Here is a 14,977-nt window from a genome sequence, read left to right as displayed (position 1 = left end):
GTGGTGTTGAAAGAAATCTCACTGTATTGAATTCCTTTCAGTTCCTTTTGATAGTCGTGTTCTTTTTGGACATCACCTCCTCACCCCCTGAAGCCATGCTGTTCAATATCATATGTCCTGCTGATTAAGAAATAGTGGAATGATTTGTAACTCCTGTTGAGGAACTTCACAAATCAGTTAGTTTGAGGGGTACCGTATGCTCCACACCAGTTTTTCTTGCTTATTTACCTAAGTAGGAACAAAACATAAGAGGAAAGACGTTTTAAAGCAATAATTTTTTTCCTGAGGATCACCACTCCAGCTTGCTCAGCAGGTCTGGCTTTCCAGGACAACCTTTCAACATCTGTCTCTACGACCTGAGATGGCTTTTTAAATGTCTTTATAGTAATTTTGAACTTCATGTGTCGTTGGTCACTGGACTTTTTGTGGCGATTTTTCTCTTAACAGTTCCTGTTTACTGGCCGGATGAACAATATCTTAAACCTGCTTCCCTTCTTGCCCATTTTTCCCGGTTGACCAACATCCAGATACTCTCATTGAGAAGGTCAACAGAACATATTCATAAATAATTACAGAGGAATTCTGACGAAGTATTTTAATTGTATCTATTTAGGCCCAGTGAAGCTGAAGGAGAAGCCAAACTAGTCCAAACAAAATGTGGGAGACCACAACCCATGTAAAGGGCTGTGAGTGCCTAATGTGGCATTGTGCAGCAACAGCGCCTTTTGCAAATTCATTCCTTGCTTAAATGTAAGCAGTAGTTTAGAGAGCAAATGTGAGGGGAGAACTTTCGCAGGGTAAAACACAAGTTTTATTTTTATAAAGTAGAGATCATGAAAGAGGCACACGAGAGAGGACAAAAAAAAAAAAAAAAAAGCAAAAATTCTCTGAAATGCTGAAATATATGAGGAAAAGAGCTGTTCTGTAGAGGGTGGCGGCTCCAGGCTCTCTCCTGTCAGCAACACTAACCAATTTTCTGTCAGGTCAATAGTTGGCAACTAGGTCCTTTTAGAGTCTTGGCTATGGCTGAAGCAGTAACCAACAGGTTAGCTTCTGTTTTCCTCATTTTGCTGGAATTAAATTTCAGTTCCTGACAGATTACAACTCAACTGTCACTTTCCAGTGATGGTATGCCATGTGTTGTCCTTCACAACCATCACTGACAGGCAAGAAATGCAGCTACTGATACCTTCCATCATCTTCACCTTGGGATTTAGTAAGCTCTCTCAAAAAGTGTCAGTCACTATTCAAACAGCTACACAAGGAAGGCGAAGGTTGACAGCAACAGCTTCAATTAGCTTATTTCCACATTCATGTTTGGTGTTAACCTTTAATAAACAAAAAATCCAAAAACATGTGAACCATCAAGGAATTTAAGGTTATCTAATAAGTTGACCCCATTTGCTGCTATTGTAATGGGCAGCTATTTTTACCATGCACATTCCTTATCTTCTTTTCACAGCCATTAATGCACAATCAAATCAGCTGAGTTGAAATTGCTTTCAACCTGATATGGTAATAATTACATGAATGACATTTCAGACCTCGTCTGGAGGCTGAGGTGGGAGGTAGAAATGCATCAGATTTCCTATTCATTTTCATCGTTTTCATTTTTTGTTCCCATCTCTCATTGCCGATTGCTTGTAAGGATCTTTTCTTGTTACGCTGCCATGGGTCCCCATTACCAAACTGAATCAGCAACTAATTTGTTCCTACTTTATTTAGCATTTTGAGATTTGCTGTTTTGAATTCCTATTGTAAATAACAGAGAAGTTATTCCAGTCTCAAAACCAATGTGATTCTGTTTTCTTATGATTTAATTTAGTTGTCTGAAGGACTTGCTCTTCTCTCTCTGCTGTAAATGTGAGAATGACAGACATTCCAGCGAGATTTCCTGAAGCAGGCATTTGGCAAATATTGCAGAAAGATCCTGGTCTTTAGTTACAGATTAATGATTTATTAATAGCGTTTATTTAGAACTGCCAGTCACTATGGCTGTAGGAATTAAATAAATTGGAGCTGTGCAGCTTTTGTCTCCAAACTAAAATCAAATGTCTTAATTGCTTGACAGACAGAAATTCTCTGAGAAGGATTTTATTTTGGCTCAAGTTGTAGCTGGTCCAGTTATAAGTGAAAATATTATGTTACTGATGCCAATTATAAATAGACTTCATTCTTGTGAAAGAATTCAAAGTAATACAGGAGTGATGAACATTAAAATGATGTTATTTGTATCAGATAATTCTGCTTATAATAAACATCAGTCATTGGCTAAGAAATCACTACATATATCCATGATTTACTGCTGAGGTATGACAGACAGAGGAGTCAAAATTTCATTTTGCAATTAGTGATGTGTTGTCATTTGTGCTGGATATTTATGCTGGCTCACTTTTGTTGAAACGTTGTTTTTATAGACATATTCATTGTCACATCTGCACAACAACTTGTGTTTGGATTCCATCTATGTTTTGTATACTTCTGTATATACAGTATAATGATATGATTTCTGCCACCCATTTAATTATGTCATTTTTATTAGGAACACTTAAATTTCTGTTTATTTCCTAATAAGGCAGAGGATGATTTATTTTTTAAAAAAGAATAACAAAAACCCCACTGGCAATAACAAAGTATCAATATTTTCTAATTTTTGAACTTCGCATAAGAACAGAACTACATCTTTTTAATTTACATAATTGTTAAGTCCTGATTAAGATTTCAGTTAAGCACTGTTAAAATCATAAAATAATAATTAAAAAATTAAAAAGCTCCTTTAAAACTTACTGAATGGAAGAATTTAAAACACCTACATTAAAAAAAACTAAATCTAACCAGCAGTAAAATAATAATAATATTTGTTTTTAAGTAACACAATTTTCACTGCTTTTTTCTTCCGTTATTTAAAAAAACAAGGTAATTTTTTGGTAAAACTACTAAATGAGCTTATTGGTATTGAGGTGGTTGTTTGCAGTCTGAATGATCCTGGTTTTCTAACAAGTCATAATTTCATTATCAGTTTATTATGTAAATCAGGAACACAGATCATGACCTTGTTCTTTGGGTAAGTTCTGGTGAAGAAGTCATCGTTTTCCCATCTGACAGTCTTGCACAGTTTTATGCATCCTTTTTTTTTTTTCACTATGGTAATTTTTTAACAACATAGATCAACACATAAACTTCCAAGACTCAATAGAGAACAGTGGTGACAGACAGTTCTTCTTACAAACCATACGATTGCTTTCCTGTATTTTTGAGAGACTGTTTTATGCTTGTGTTATTTCTGTACAATAGTAATGTCTGCACACTATATCAATATTCTTGCTAAACGCTAGCTTACTTCACTTTAGTAATGTCAAGACTATGTTTTTACTGTGAAATATTTTTAGTGAAAGATAAGAATAAAATAGACATATAGACTTCCTATGATTACTGAATTATGATGAGGCTGTTATGATAGAAGTGTTGTTCCTGTTGTTATTTTTAATGTGACTTTAATAATTCTGTTGCAAACTTTGTCCTGAAGAGATTTATAGCTCAGTCATAAACATTTGTCCCATCTGTAATATGGTTTGCAAACACTCACATGATAGTCAATTTTTAAATCTTGTTTTCGACATGAAATAAAATAATATTAAACGAAAGTGAAGTTACATATATGTAAGTCATACAAGTGAACAAAATTTAGTGACCTATAATCTAGGAAATGTTCTAAAATGTTCTCTTGAAACAATGAGTTCTGAATCAATTCTGATTAATAAATATCCCAAAGGTTTAAATCCATGTAATACAGGATTTTAATTTATCTCCTTGATCTGATTTTCTTTTAACAGACTTTTCTAATCATCCTACGAAGTTTTATTAATACTACTATTTATTTTATGTCACTATCAATATTTTCATGGCAGACTATGCTATGTACAAGTAGAGGGAACTTACTGGAGATTATTCAGTATGCAGAAATAAAAGCAGAAAATGTTTGGATAAGTTAATATCATACGTAAGCAAATATGAGGGTAGCGATAATAAAATTCTTTATGAACCAGTGAAGGGTATTTGGCTGTAACTGTGGAGAATTGTATGAGGTATCTGAAGAAGTTGTTTTTGCTAGTGTTGCTTGTTAAGACAATGACATAGGATAATGCTATAAAGAAAGCTTCTAGATATTGCAAATCTGTTTGGAGTTGTAAGTCCACGTTAAACGGCTGTTTCTGTAAGGTCTGGTCAGTGTTTAGCAAACAATGTAATGAGGAAGAAAGTAATTTCAGAAAAGAAGAAGGTTAAAGGCACCCAAGAAGTGCATCTTTACTCAAAGGTTTCATAGTACCTGGTTCCCTTCTTTTCCTCCTCCGAACTTTAGCTGTATGTGATTTTTGCAGGAACACAAAATACACAAATGATAGTCCTATAATGAGTCACAGATCCAGGTTGCACACTTCTCTGACTAACACATGCATTTATCCATCTGGTCCCTCAACATAGGGGAACAGAAGTTTCCAGCATTGCACCATATTGTTTCTTAACTGCAAAGGACAAAATTTAAACCCTCTCTGCTCTTCAAATTTATAAAATATGTTTTCTCCTCTCAGTCCACCAACTAAAACTATGTCCTGTCTTCCATATCTTCCTCCCTGACTTTTATCCAATATTACCTATTTTATAATGGTCCAGAATGTTTCAGAACTGGTGGTTGTGTTGGCTGTGGACAGCAAGATTCTTCCTGGCTTCAGACCTGGCAGGAGGCATCTCCTGCTACATACTGTCAGGAGAAGCAGATAAGACCTCTCCATAACCTGACCCTTCCCATTTATCTATCCAGTGTCAAAAAAAGATCTCTTGAGGATTTCTACTGTGAGATCAAATTATTTTCTGACATAAATTTTCTTAATACAAATCCATGAATACACCTCTCACTCCAGCCCTAGTATTACGTTAAAGAGTGGCAGCCCTAATGCACTGACCACAGTTGCACAGTATCCCAGGGGCATCGAGAGGAGTGAGTGTTAAGGTGGCAAGCAGCAGCTGAGTACTATTAAGTATAAAGACAGGAATATAGCATGGCTATAAAATGAAACTAATAACATCTATCATATAAAAGAAGCGTCACTGTTTTTAGGGCCAAGTATGACAGTCCTTTGGCCATTTCTTTGTCATATGTCAGCAGATATTTACAGTGAGGTGGCAGTCAAGAGGTGTAGCTCCATAATGTCTAAAGTGGAATGGTCATTCAGCTCCAGCAGCTGCCCCTTTCCAGGTATTGTCTTTTGGAAATTACTAAGTCACCTTGTACTTTTCCACAAACATAAACCACTTCTTGCTTCTTCCCACAATGATGGTGACATACAGAAACACCTTTTATTTTACAGTGTGTTCAGAGCACATTAACAGCTTTCATTTCCACCGAATCCCGTGACAGTAGCACATACATTGCTATCCCCAACACAGGAATTGCAGGTCAAAACAAAGTATGAAAGCACATGATGAATCACAGCATTGATAAATGAGGGTTAAGGAATTCTAACCAGAATTAATATACAATTTGCAGGCAAAGAGAACACTTGTCTTGTCTTTTAAATGTATTATGGTACTCACAATTTAATGACATGCCAAGATCCCTGTCTTGCATTAAATGGAGCAAATCATGGAGCTTGGGATTCAAATATTCAGTGTTTTTCCTACATGTAGGAGAATTACTAGGGGAACAAGGAGTGCTAGCATCTTAACATCGTCAACTATTAAGCAAATTCACAGTGGAGAAGTACACAGATAGTAATTTGCCTTCACTCTCAAAACCAATTTTTATCATGGTGTTCTGTTTTTCATCTACAGGTCACAGAGACATAAAATAGATGTTTTCTCATTTTAAAATAGGAAAACTATGGCACAAGGTATTAAAATAGAATGATTGGCCCAAAATCAAACTGCAGGATAGAGACAAAAACAGGTATAGAAATGTAAGTTTCTAAATCACATAGAACAAAAAACTGCTCCTCCATGCCTCTTCACATCCCTTGCATTTAAAGGAAAAAGATTTTGTTAATTTTATCAGATGCCAAACCTGGAAGTTACTCTTAAAGTTTACTGGTAACAAAACAAACCCAAGAGGGAAATGAACACTCTCGGTAGAACAACATTTATCAATGTTGTAAGCAAGGATGTCCTTTCCCCTGGAGATAAGCTTGTGATGAGAGGAAGGCACCTTCTTAAACATGAACATGACATCTTCAAACTGAGTTTGTTTCAGTAAGACAGGAATATATCCAGGATTTTTTTCCTATGATAGCACATATTGTTTACATCAAATAAATCTTTCTAAAACTTTCATCAATCTAAAGTTCATTTTTAGCTCATACTGAATAAGAATTTGTGTCATAAGGTGCTAGACCAGGATTGCATTTTGTTCCTATTTTTAAGGCTGGATTGATTTCTGCTTCCTTTAAGTCGTCTTGCTCTTGCATGGACTTCATAATGCTGTTACAAATATTGTGCTCATTCAGAGCAATGTAATAAAGATTCTTTGGTAAATCAAAAGTAGCACTCCCGACCCTCATTCTGCCTCACCATGAATAAATGCTTCATACTTAATTCTAAAAATTTACAGTTAATTGCTTTTACCATATGGCATAGGGAAAAAAAACCAAACACAGCAAACAGAATGTCCCTGTCAGTAGAACATCATTCTTGAAGAAGCAATATTACCAATCCCTTCCCTTTCTGACTCACAATCATCAAGAAAACTTGTAAATGCTACTAAAAGCTCTGTTCAATAATTTACACAGCTTTGTTTTAGTTTGGAGGACTATTTTATTGCATTCCAAACTTACTATCCAGAAGCACATATGTGGGCTTTCTCTCTGTGTCAAAGGTTGAGAGGATCAGAAGGAAACAAATTCTGTCAATTGTCAATAATGGGTCCCCAGAGTTACCATTGTGGTATTGCTCTCAGGACTTCTCACAAAGCAATAGATGCATATAATACTGTGTGGTCCAAAAGCCTGAAATTCAGCACTTCCAGAAATTATCATGCTCACTGTCTTCAAGCTCTGTAGCTGATCAGCAGGCTCAAAGCCATCTTGCAGACCCCAGACACACTGGATTTACATGTGCTTTGGACTAGATGATCTTTAAGGTCCCTTCCAACCTAGATGATGCTATGATGCTATGCTAAGCTATGATTAGTGGTAGACCTGTTGTTCCTGGTAGTCCTGGACTCATTGTAACTAGTCCTCTGGAATTTATTTGAATACATACACTGGCCATATCTGTACAGCAGAGTTAGGAAATCCTAGATCAATGTATCAGAATAATTAATCCTAGACTAATGTGCAGCTACAGAAATTCTGCCTGGGGAAAATTTGGAACAGAGGAAAATTACATGAGAGAAAGTTCAGTTATAAAATAGCTTTACACAGGGCAAGTAAACACAGTGGCACTCTAATAATGCAGCCCTGAGAATCCATATGAATACCTGCCAAAAACATGTCACCTTTTCAGGCAAATTTCTGCTTCAAAACATTTGTTTCCCCGAAATTAAATTTGTGGATTCTTCATGCATTATCCCCCATACTAACACAACAGATGTCATATATGTCTTCTGCTTTTGAAGTTGCTTCAGATTCTCTTCTCAACAGCCTTAATCAAGTCACAAGTTGGTGAAAATTTACCTATTGTTATGTCTTTAATACTTCTTAGAACAATATCCACTTACTTCAGAGTGCCCTAGCCGGCAAGCTGAGGTAGGGTGTGATACAGAGACACAGAAAAAGGGTCACTCAATGGCTAAGGAAAAAAATGGGCTTACTTCTGTCCTTATTTAACAGTTGCAGTAGCTCAAGACCTCCTCCATCCCACAATATAACAGTTGCTATACTATCCTGAAAAAAAAATAGCATGGAATTTTGCAATGTGGCCAACATTGAATCCACAGGAGATATTCAGCTCTTTTGTATTAAATTTTTCATCATCCAGCTGTACTGTTGAGAAATCATTAAGAGTATATACCATTATCTAACTTCCAAATGGAGAAACAAAATGTTGCAGAATAGTGTTTCCCCTTTGCTCGCTACTTGTGAAACCAATACCTTGCCTATCGTGGATCTTTATTTCTCTTGTTTGATTTCATCTTAATCAGATGACTCTTGGGTTCATGATTAACTTGAATTTACGAGTTTGGAAAAATCTATGAAATCACCACAAGTGTCAGTTGCATTCTCTAACTTTAGCTATCAAACTGTTAAGGTTCAAATTTGAGCTAAGAGTTTAGACACTGATCAATCAGTAGAGCAAAGACTCTGGAGTGTACTTCACTATGAATAATGAATCATTATAGACAATGAATCATTATCCATAGCAGTATTCTGGATGTTCGAGATGCTCTAACATGTTAGGACTTAAAGTGTAAAGAAAATGACGTGGAGCTGGACATACAGCCAAGCAAGCGCAGTGTCCTTGCTCTGTGCCATAAAGAACGAGCGAGCAGTGGTAGGAGAGCACATCCACATCAGTATATGACACTGATACCTGCATCAGACCTTTTTAGTACAGTCATAGGTATGTGTTGATGAGGCTTGCAGACCCGGACTTGTTCCTGCACACAGGTTTCAAACTTATCATCATTGTCTTCTATTCTATTTCTATTCTTAAATCACCAGTATTCACAGCTGCTATATTTCATGAGTACTAACTATATTTTAATAACCAAATGAAAGGAAAAGTTATTATCTTGTCTCCTAAATCTTTGCATCTGACCAGAATAGATTTATATGGGACATTCTAAAAGTAGAATCATGGTAATGGTTGATGGGCATTTCTGGAAAGTATCTGATGGAGAGAATTTCATGATACTCCTCAACATTTTAATCCTATATAATTACCCTGTAATCATTAGATATTTAACACAATTGCAAGGCTGCAGGGAATAAAGAGAAAGTTTTTTCTCTCGTCTCAAATGCACAGGCATGCAGAGGTTTTCAAGATATATTATGATGTGAACCTGTGGGTTTGAAGGCATAGCTCAGAACAGTGATGCATGGTAAAAAGAAATAGTGTGGAGAGGAATCAAAATTACGGCAGAAGGTAAAATATTTCAAAAGAGCACATCAATTTGAACCAACCAAAAATAGAAAAAGTAACCTATACATTCTTAATTAAGATATTACTGAAAAAGTGGGAGCTCAGATCCACAGAAAAGATATTTTAAAATTACTCTCATTTACACCTCACACTGTTTCTGAAATAAACATATGCCTTACAAATCCAATTAAATTATTTTTCATATTAAATTACTAAAAGAAAAAAAAAAAGTACAAAATTGCTTCCAATTGTTTTTTCAAAACATTTTTATTTCTCAGAATCACAGAATGGTAGGTTTGGAGATCATTTAGTCCAACTCCCCTGCAAAAGCAGGTTCACCTAGAGCACGTTGGACAGGAATTCATCCTGGCAGGTTTTTAATAGCTCCAGAGAAAGATTCTCCACAACCTCTTTGGGCAGCCTGTTCCAGTGCTCTACCACCCTCAAAGTAAAGAATTTTTTCCTCCTGTTAGGATGGAATTTTCTGTGTTCCTGTTTGTGCCCATTGCCCCTTTTTCTGTCACCAGGCACTACTAAGAAAAGCCTGACCCCATCCTCTTGACACTCAGCCTTTAGATATTTATGTGTCGATGAGATCCCCTCTGTCTTCTCCAGGCTAAACAAACTGAGGTCTCTCAGCCTTTCCTCAAGAGAGGTGCTCCAGTCCCTTGATCATCTTTGTATCCCTCCACTGCAAAGATTCTCTCCAGTAGTTCTCTGTTCTGCATGAACTGGGGAGCCCAGATATGGCCTCACAAGGGCAGAGTAGAGGGTGAGGATGACCACTTTTGACCTGCTGGCCATGGTCTTCTAGTTGGTCTTCTTGGCCATAGAGGCACATTGCTGGCTCACGATCAACTTGCTGTACCTGAGAACTCCCAGGTCCCTCTCTGCAGAGCTGCTTTCCAGCAGGTCAGCCCCTAATATGTACCCATGCATGGGGTTATTTCTTCCTAGGTGCAAGTCCCTTGATCATCTTTGTATCCCTCCACTGCAAAGATTCTCTCCAGTAGTTCTCTGTTCTGCATGAACTGGGGAGCCCAGATATGGCCTCACAAGGGCAGAGTAGAGGGTGAGGATGACCACTTTTGACCTGCTGGCCATGGTCTTCTAGTTGGTCTTCTTGGCCATAGAGGCACATTGCTGGCTCACGATCAACTTGCTGTACCTGAGAACTCCCAGGTCCCTCTCTGCAGAGCTGCTTTCCAGCAGGTCAGCCCCTAATATGTACCCATGCATGGGGTTATTTCTTCCTAGGTGCAAGACCCTACATTTTCCCTTGTTGAACCTCATTAGGTTCCTCTCCACCCAACTCTCTATCCTGCCCACAGCCTTCTGGTGTCTCAGCCACTCCTCCCAGTTTTGTGTTATCAGCAAACTTGCTGAGGGTACACTGTACCCTCCCCCAGGTCGCTGATGAATATATTTAACAAGACTGGACCCATTACTAACACCTGGGGAACACTGCTAGTTACAGGCCTCCAACTGGACTCTACTGCTGATCACAGACCTCTGAGATCCGTCTTTCAGCCAGTTCTTAATCCACTTCACTGTCCACTCATCTAAGCTTGCCTATGAGGATTTTATAGGGGACAGTGTCAAAAGCCTTGCTGCAGTTGAGATAGACAACATCCACTGCCCTCTCCTCATCTGCCCAGCCAGTCATTCCATCATAGAAGGCTATCAGATTGGTCAAGCAATGATCTTGGTGAATCCATGTTGACCACTCCCAATAACTTTCTCTTCTTTTACATGCTTAGAGATGACATCCAGGATAAGCTGTTCTATCACCTTCCAGAGGCATCATAGAAGGCTATCAGATTGGTCAAGCAATGATCTTGGTGAATCCATGTTGACCACTCCCAATAACTTTCTCTTCTTTTACATGCTTAGAGATGACATCCAGGATAAGCTGTTCTATCACCTTCCAGAGGTGGAGGTGAGGCTGACTGGTCTGTAGTTTCCTGGGTCCTCTTTCTTTCCTTTTTTGAAGACTGGTGTGAAATTAGCTTTCCTCCAGTCCCCAGGCACCTATCCTGTTCTCCATGACTTTTCAAATATTATGGAGAGCAGCTTTGCAACAATATCTGCCAGCTCCCTCAGCACTCACGGGTGCATCCCATCACAGCCCATGGAGTTGTAGGTGCCAAGTTTGCCTAAATGATCTCGAACCCAATCCTCCTTGATCAAGAGAGTCTTCTTTTCTCCAGACTCTCTATCTTACTTGCTGGGTCTTCCATACCTGAGGACATTAGCAGTAAAGATGGAAGAAAAGAAGGCATTCGATAACTCCGCCTTCTCTGCATCGTCCATCACCAGTGGGCCCACCTCATTCAGCAGAGGGGCCCACATTTTCCCTAGTTTTCCTTTAACTGCTGATGTGCTTGAAGAAGCCCTTATTGTTTTTGACATCCCTTGCCAGGTTTAATTTCAAGTGGGTCTTAGTTTCCTCGCACCTATCCTGTTCTCCATGACTTTTCAAATATTATGGAGAGCAGCTTTGCAACAATATCTGCCAGCTCCCTCAGCACTCACGGGTGCATCCCATCACAGCCCATGGAGTTGTAGGTGCCAAGTTTGCCTAAATGATCTCGAACCCAATCCTCCTTGATCAAGAGAGTCTTCTTTTCTCCAGACTCTCTATCTTACTTGCTGGGTCTTCCATACCTGAGGACATTAGCAGTAAAGATGGAAGAAAAGAAGGCATTCGATAACTCCGCCTTCTCTGCATCGTCCATCACCAGTGGGCCCACCTCATTCAGCAGAGGGGCCCACATTTTCCCTAGTTTTCCTTTAACTGCTGATGTGCTTGAAGAAGCCCTTATTGTTTTTGACATCCCTTGCCAGGTTTAATTTCAAGTGGGTCTTAGTTTCCTCGTTACATCCCTGCATACTCTGACAACATTCTGGTAGTCTTCCCAAGTGGCCAGTCCTTTTTTCCACATTCTGTAAATTTCCTTCTTCCAATGAAACTTCTGAAGAATTCCCAGCAAATTCAAGAGGACTTATCCCAATTACTATATTGCTGAAAATTGACTCTATAATCTTGTCTAGATGTAAATGTAAAACTATAACTTGTATTTTCTTCAAATTCAAAGTGAAAAAAAACCATGGTATTTCTGAAATCAAATAGGACTTTTTTCTCAGTGGTGTTAAGGTTTAGCAGTGGTATTCAACACCTAATTTCCAAAAGTGAGGAGAAATCTTATCTTTGAACTCAATTCAAACTTGGATAAAGTTACTCATAGGAGCTGAAAGTGAACAGGGTTATAATAAACAGGGAAACTATATTCCCATAAACGTCTGCTGAGACCAAAATAAAAATAGATTATAATGATTATAAGATTTAACCATTATGCATATTACATTAAACTCATATTAATGTTAGAGATAATTCTGATGTTGCTTTATTTTTAAAGAAGTTGCGGATCATTTGAAAAGATGAACAATATGTGCATATATTAGTTAGCTTTTATGGTGGATTTTATGAGTTTTCTAGAATAGTCACACAATTCTATTCTTTCACATCCTCACTCATATTTCTTTCTTTCATTCTCACACAAGTCACAGAGGAGACATAGGTATGGGTATATTTTTGTTTCAGATGTAAAATTCATACCTCACTTGTAAGTTATGGAAGGAAAATAAGAAGCTTCATTAAACAGCACTACAAGTTGTCTGTGAATAGTGATTTGCAGTTTGGGAGTGCTTTCCTTTGAAATCATTAAATCTACACAGCTAAAGTAATTTTATCTCCTTGAAAAATTCCACTTACTACCTCACACTGATGAAGAAAAAAGTTGAGGTTTTTTTTTAAAACATTTCCAAATGACTCAGAGAACGCTTCCTTTGTATTTGCCATGCAATAGACGTTTGTTTTCTGTAGCATGCACGAAAGCAAATTTCCAAAAAAAAAAATTAAATGCACTTTAAAAGAAATTTTCTAAATACCTGAATTTCAGAATAATCTCATAGTAGCTAAATGACACAACTTTCATGGTTTATAATGTTTTCATTGTTTCTCAGAAATATGTAAATGTATATGAAAAAAAATCCACTTAACAATTCTATTCAGCAGAACCTGTTTTCTTACATGACAATAGAGCAAAAACATGTTTGTCATTGATATTACTGGAAATAGGGCTGGAGGGCAAATAAGCAATAATGGGCAAAAAGAAAGGTACTCTTATGGTGCCAATAAAGTTTACTTGCACACCTATCTCATTCATAAAACAGCAGTTGATGAGTAGCATTGTACCAGTATAACATATTTCCACCATGGACCTGTGTTGCGATCAATAATGATTAATGAAACACTTTGCCTGGCCATGGTGGCTGTTTTGCAGCTAACAATTATGACATAACTATATTCCATAAAGAAAGAGGACAAGCATATAGGGAGCCTCCACTTAAAGCTGAACCCAAAACAAAAGAGTTACAAAATCTCCAGAAAGTCACTCAAGAAAGAGCATAAGTATCCTATTTAGTCTTTGTATTTAGAATTGAGCAGGTTCAAGTACCTGTATCAGATAAGAAGTTCTTTTAATCTTCTAATTGAAAAATATGTAAAGTAATTTCTAATAGGAAGCAATCTTATAAATCAGACCAATACAAGCTACACACAAAAGTCCTCAAACCAAACCTACAAGACACCAAAATTTGAAATCAGTCAGCAAGAAAGTAATATAAAATTAATAATGAGCAAGCTATAAAGCTTCCATGGTGATACAGGAAGGGAAAAAAAAAGAGCTCATATGATCCACACCCATCATATGTTCCACAACTATCTATAAAAAGAAACAGATATAAGTAATTGGAGTGCTGAAGAAAGAGATGAGTCTGGGTTTTTCACTAAGGAAAAAAAGGTAATTTGATTTCCATACATGTATTTCCTGCATGGGGAATAGTGTTAAAGAAAACCACTTTGCAACAACAGAGTGGTATTGCAAGCACTATGTTTCAGAGACGAATACACACACACACTCAAAAAAGTATTTTTTGTTAGGTTAAGTAATCAGTGCAGTAAACTGATAAGGGAAATAATGATTTACTCCTGCTGATATACTCAAATAAATAGCGGATATCATTCCATATGGGACTATATGTTGGCTTTGTGAAGGTAATTATGTTCAATGAAATTTAGTGTTTTGTGACATTCAAGAGATAAGATTAGAAAAATCTTCTGACTTCCAACTACAAGTCTGGGAATTTTCTGAGTCTTTATGAAATGCTAGAATTTGGAGCATCATGTCTGGAAGTTTGAGTACAACTGCAGTAACTCACAGCCGATTTTAACTGGCTGAAGAATAGCTATAGCTTTACTCATGGGTGGTTGCTATGTCTGTATTTGTTGTGTCTCAAATTGGATGCTCTAAAATACTGAGGGAAAGGTGTTGTTTTTTAATGTAACTTCATATTGTTACAGCAAGAAGAAGTTAGCAATGATGGCAGAAATTAACAGAAACTTTGAATTTGAATCTATGCTATGAAGTACTTTTCCCCATCTAAACTGCCACAAGATCCAGCTATGTTTATATCTAAGCTTAAACTTGAAAGCAATTCAAATAAATAAAAAATATTATTTGAAAATATATCAGCAGGTAACAGCTATGTTTTCATCCTCCAAGCTTCTTTTGGAATACCTGAAGCAGCCCAGTTTTTAGCTCACAAACAAACATTTTATAACTGCAGTTCTTTTGTTTTCCTTTTTCTCTTCTTCCCCCTTAAGTATCCACCGCTCTATTTAGGCAAATGTTTATCTGTACCAAAAGGTCCAATGGGTGCACAATGACTGATGAGTGTTTGGACTAAAAAGAAAATTGAATAAGTGCAAACACTATCTAATCCTTTTCTTCCCTCAGAGTGAATGTAAATGACAGTTTCCACATAGACCTGTGCGGAATAG

The 14,977-nt window shown here is 37.2% G+C and overlaps 1 protein-coding gene across 3 annotated transcripts in view; it reads left to right on the top strand.

Annotated features, from left to right (window-relative positions):
- The window catches only part of CNTN5 (contactin 5), a 680,570-nt gene that overhangs the window by 518,919 nt on the left and 146,674 nt on the right, over positions 1–14,977 (top strand). The window lies entirely within an intron of this gene.

This window comes from Calidris pugnax, unplaced genomic scaffold, assembly GCF_001431845.1.
Source record: "Calidris pugnax isolate Ruff unplaced genomic scaffold, ASM143184v1 scaffold20, whole genome shotgun sequence".
Classification (NCBI taxonomy): domain Eukaryota; kingdom Metazoa; phylum Chordata; class Aves; order Charadriiformes; family Scolopacidae; genus Calidris; species Calidris pugnax.
The sequence above is the reverse complement of the archived record's forward strand: the minus strand, read 5'-3'. Positions and strand labels throughout refer to the sequence as shown.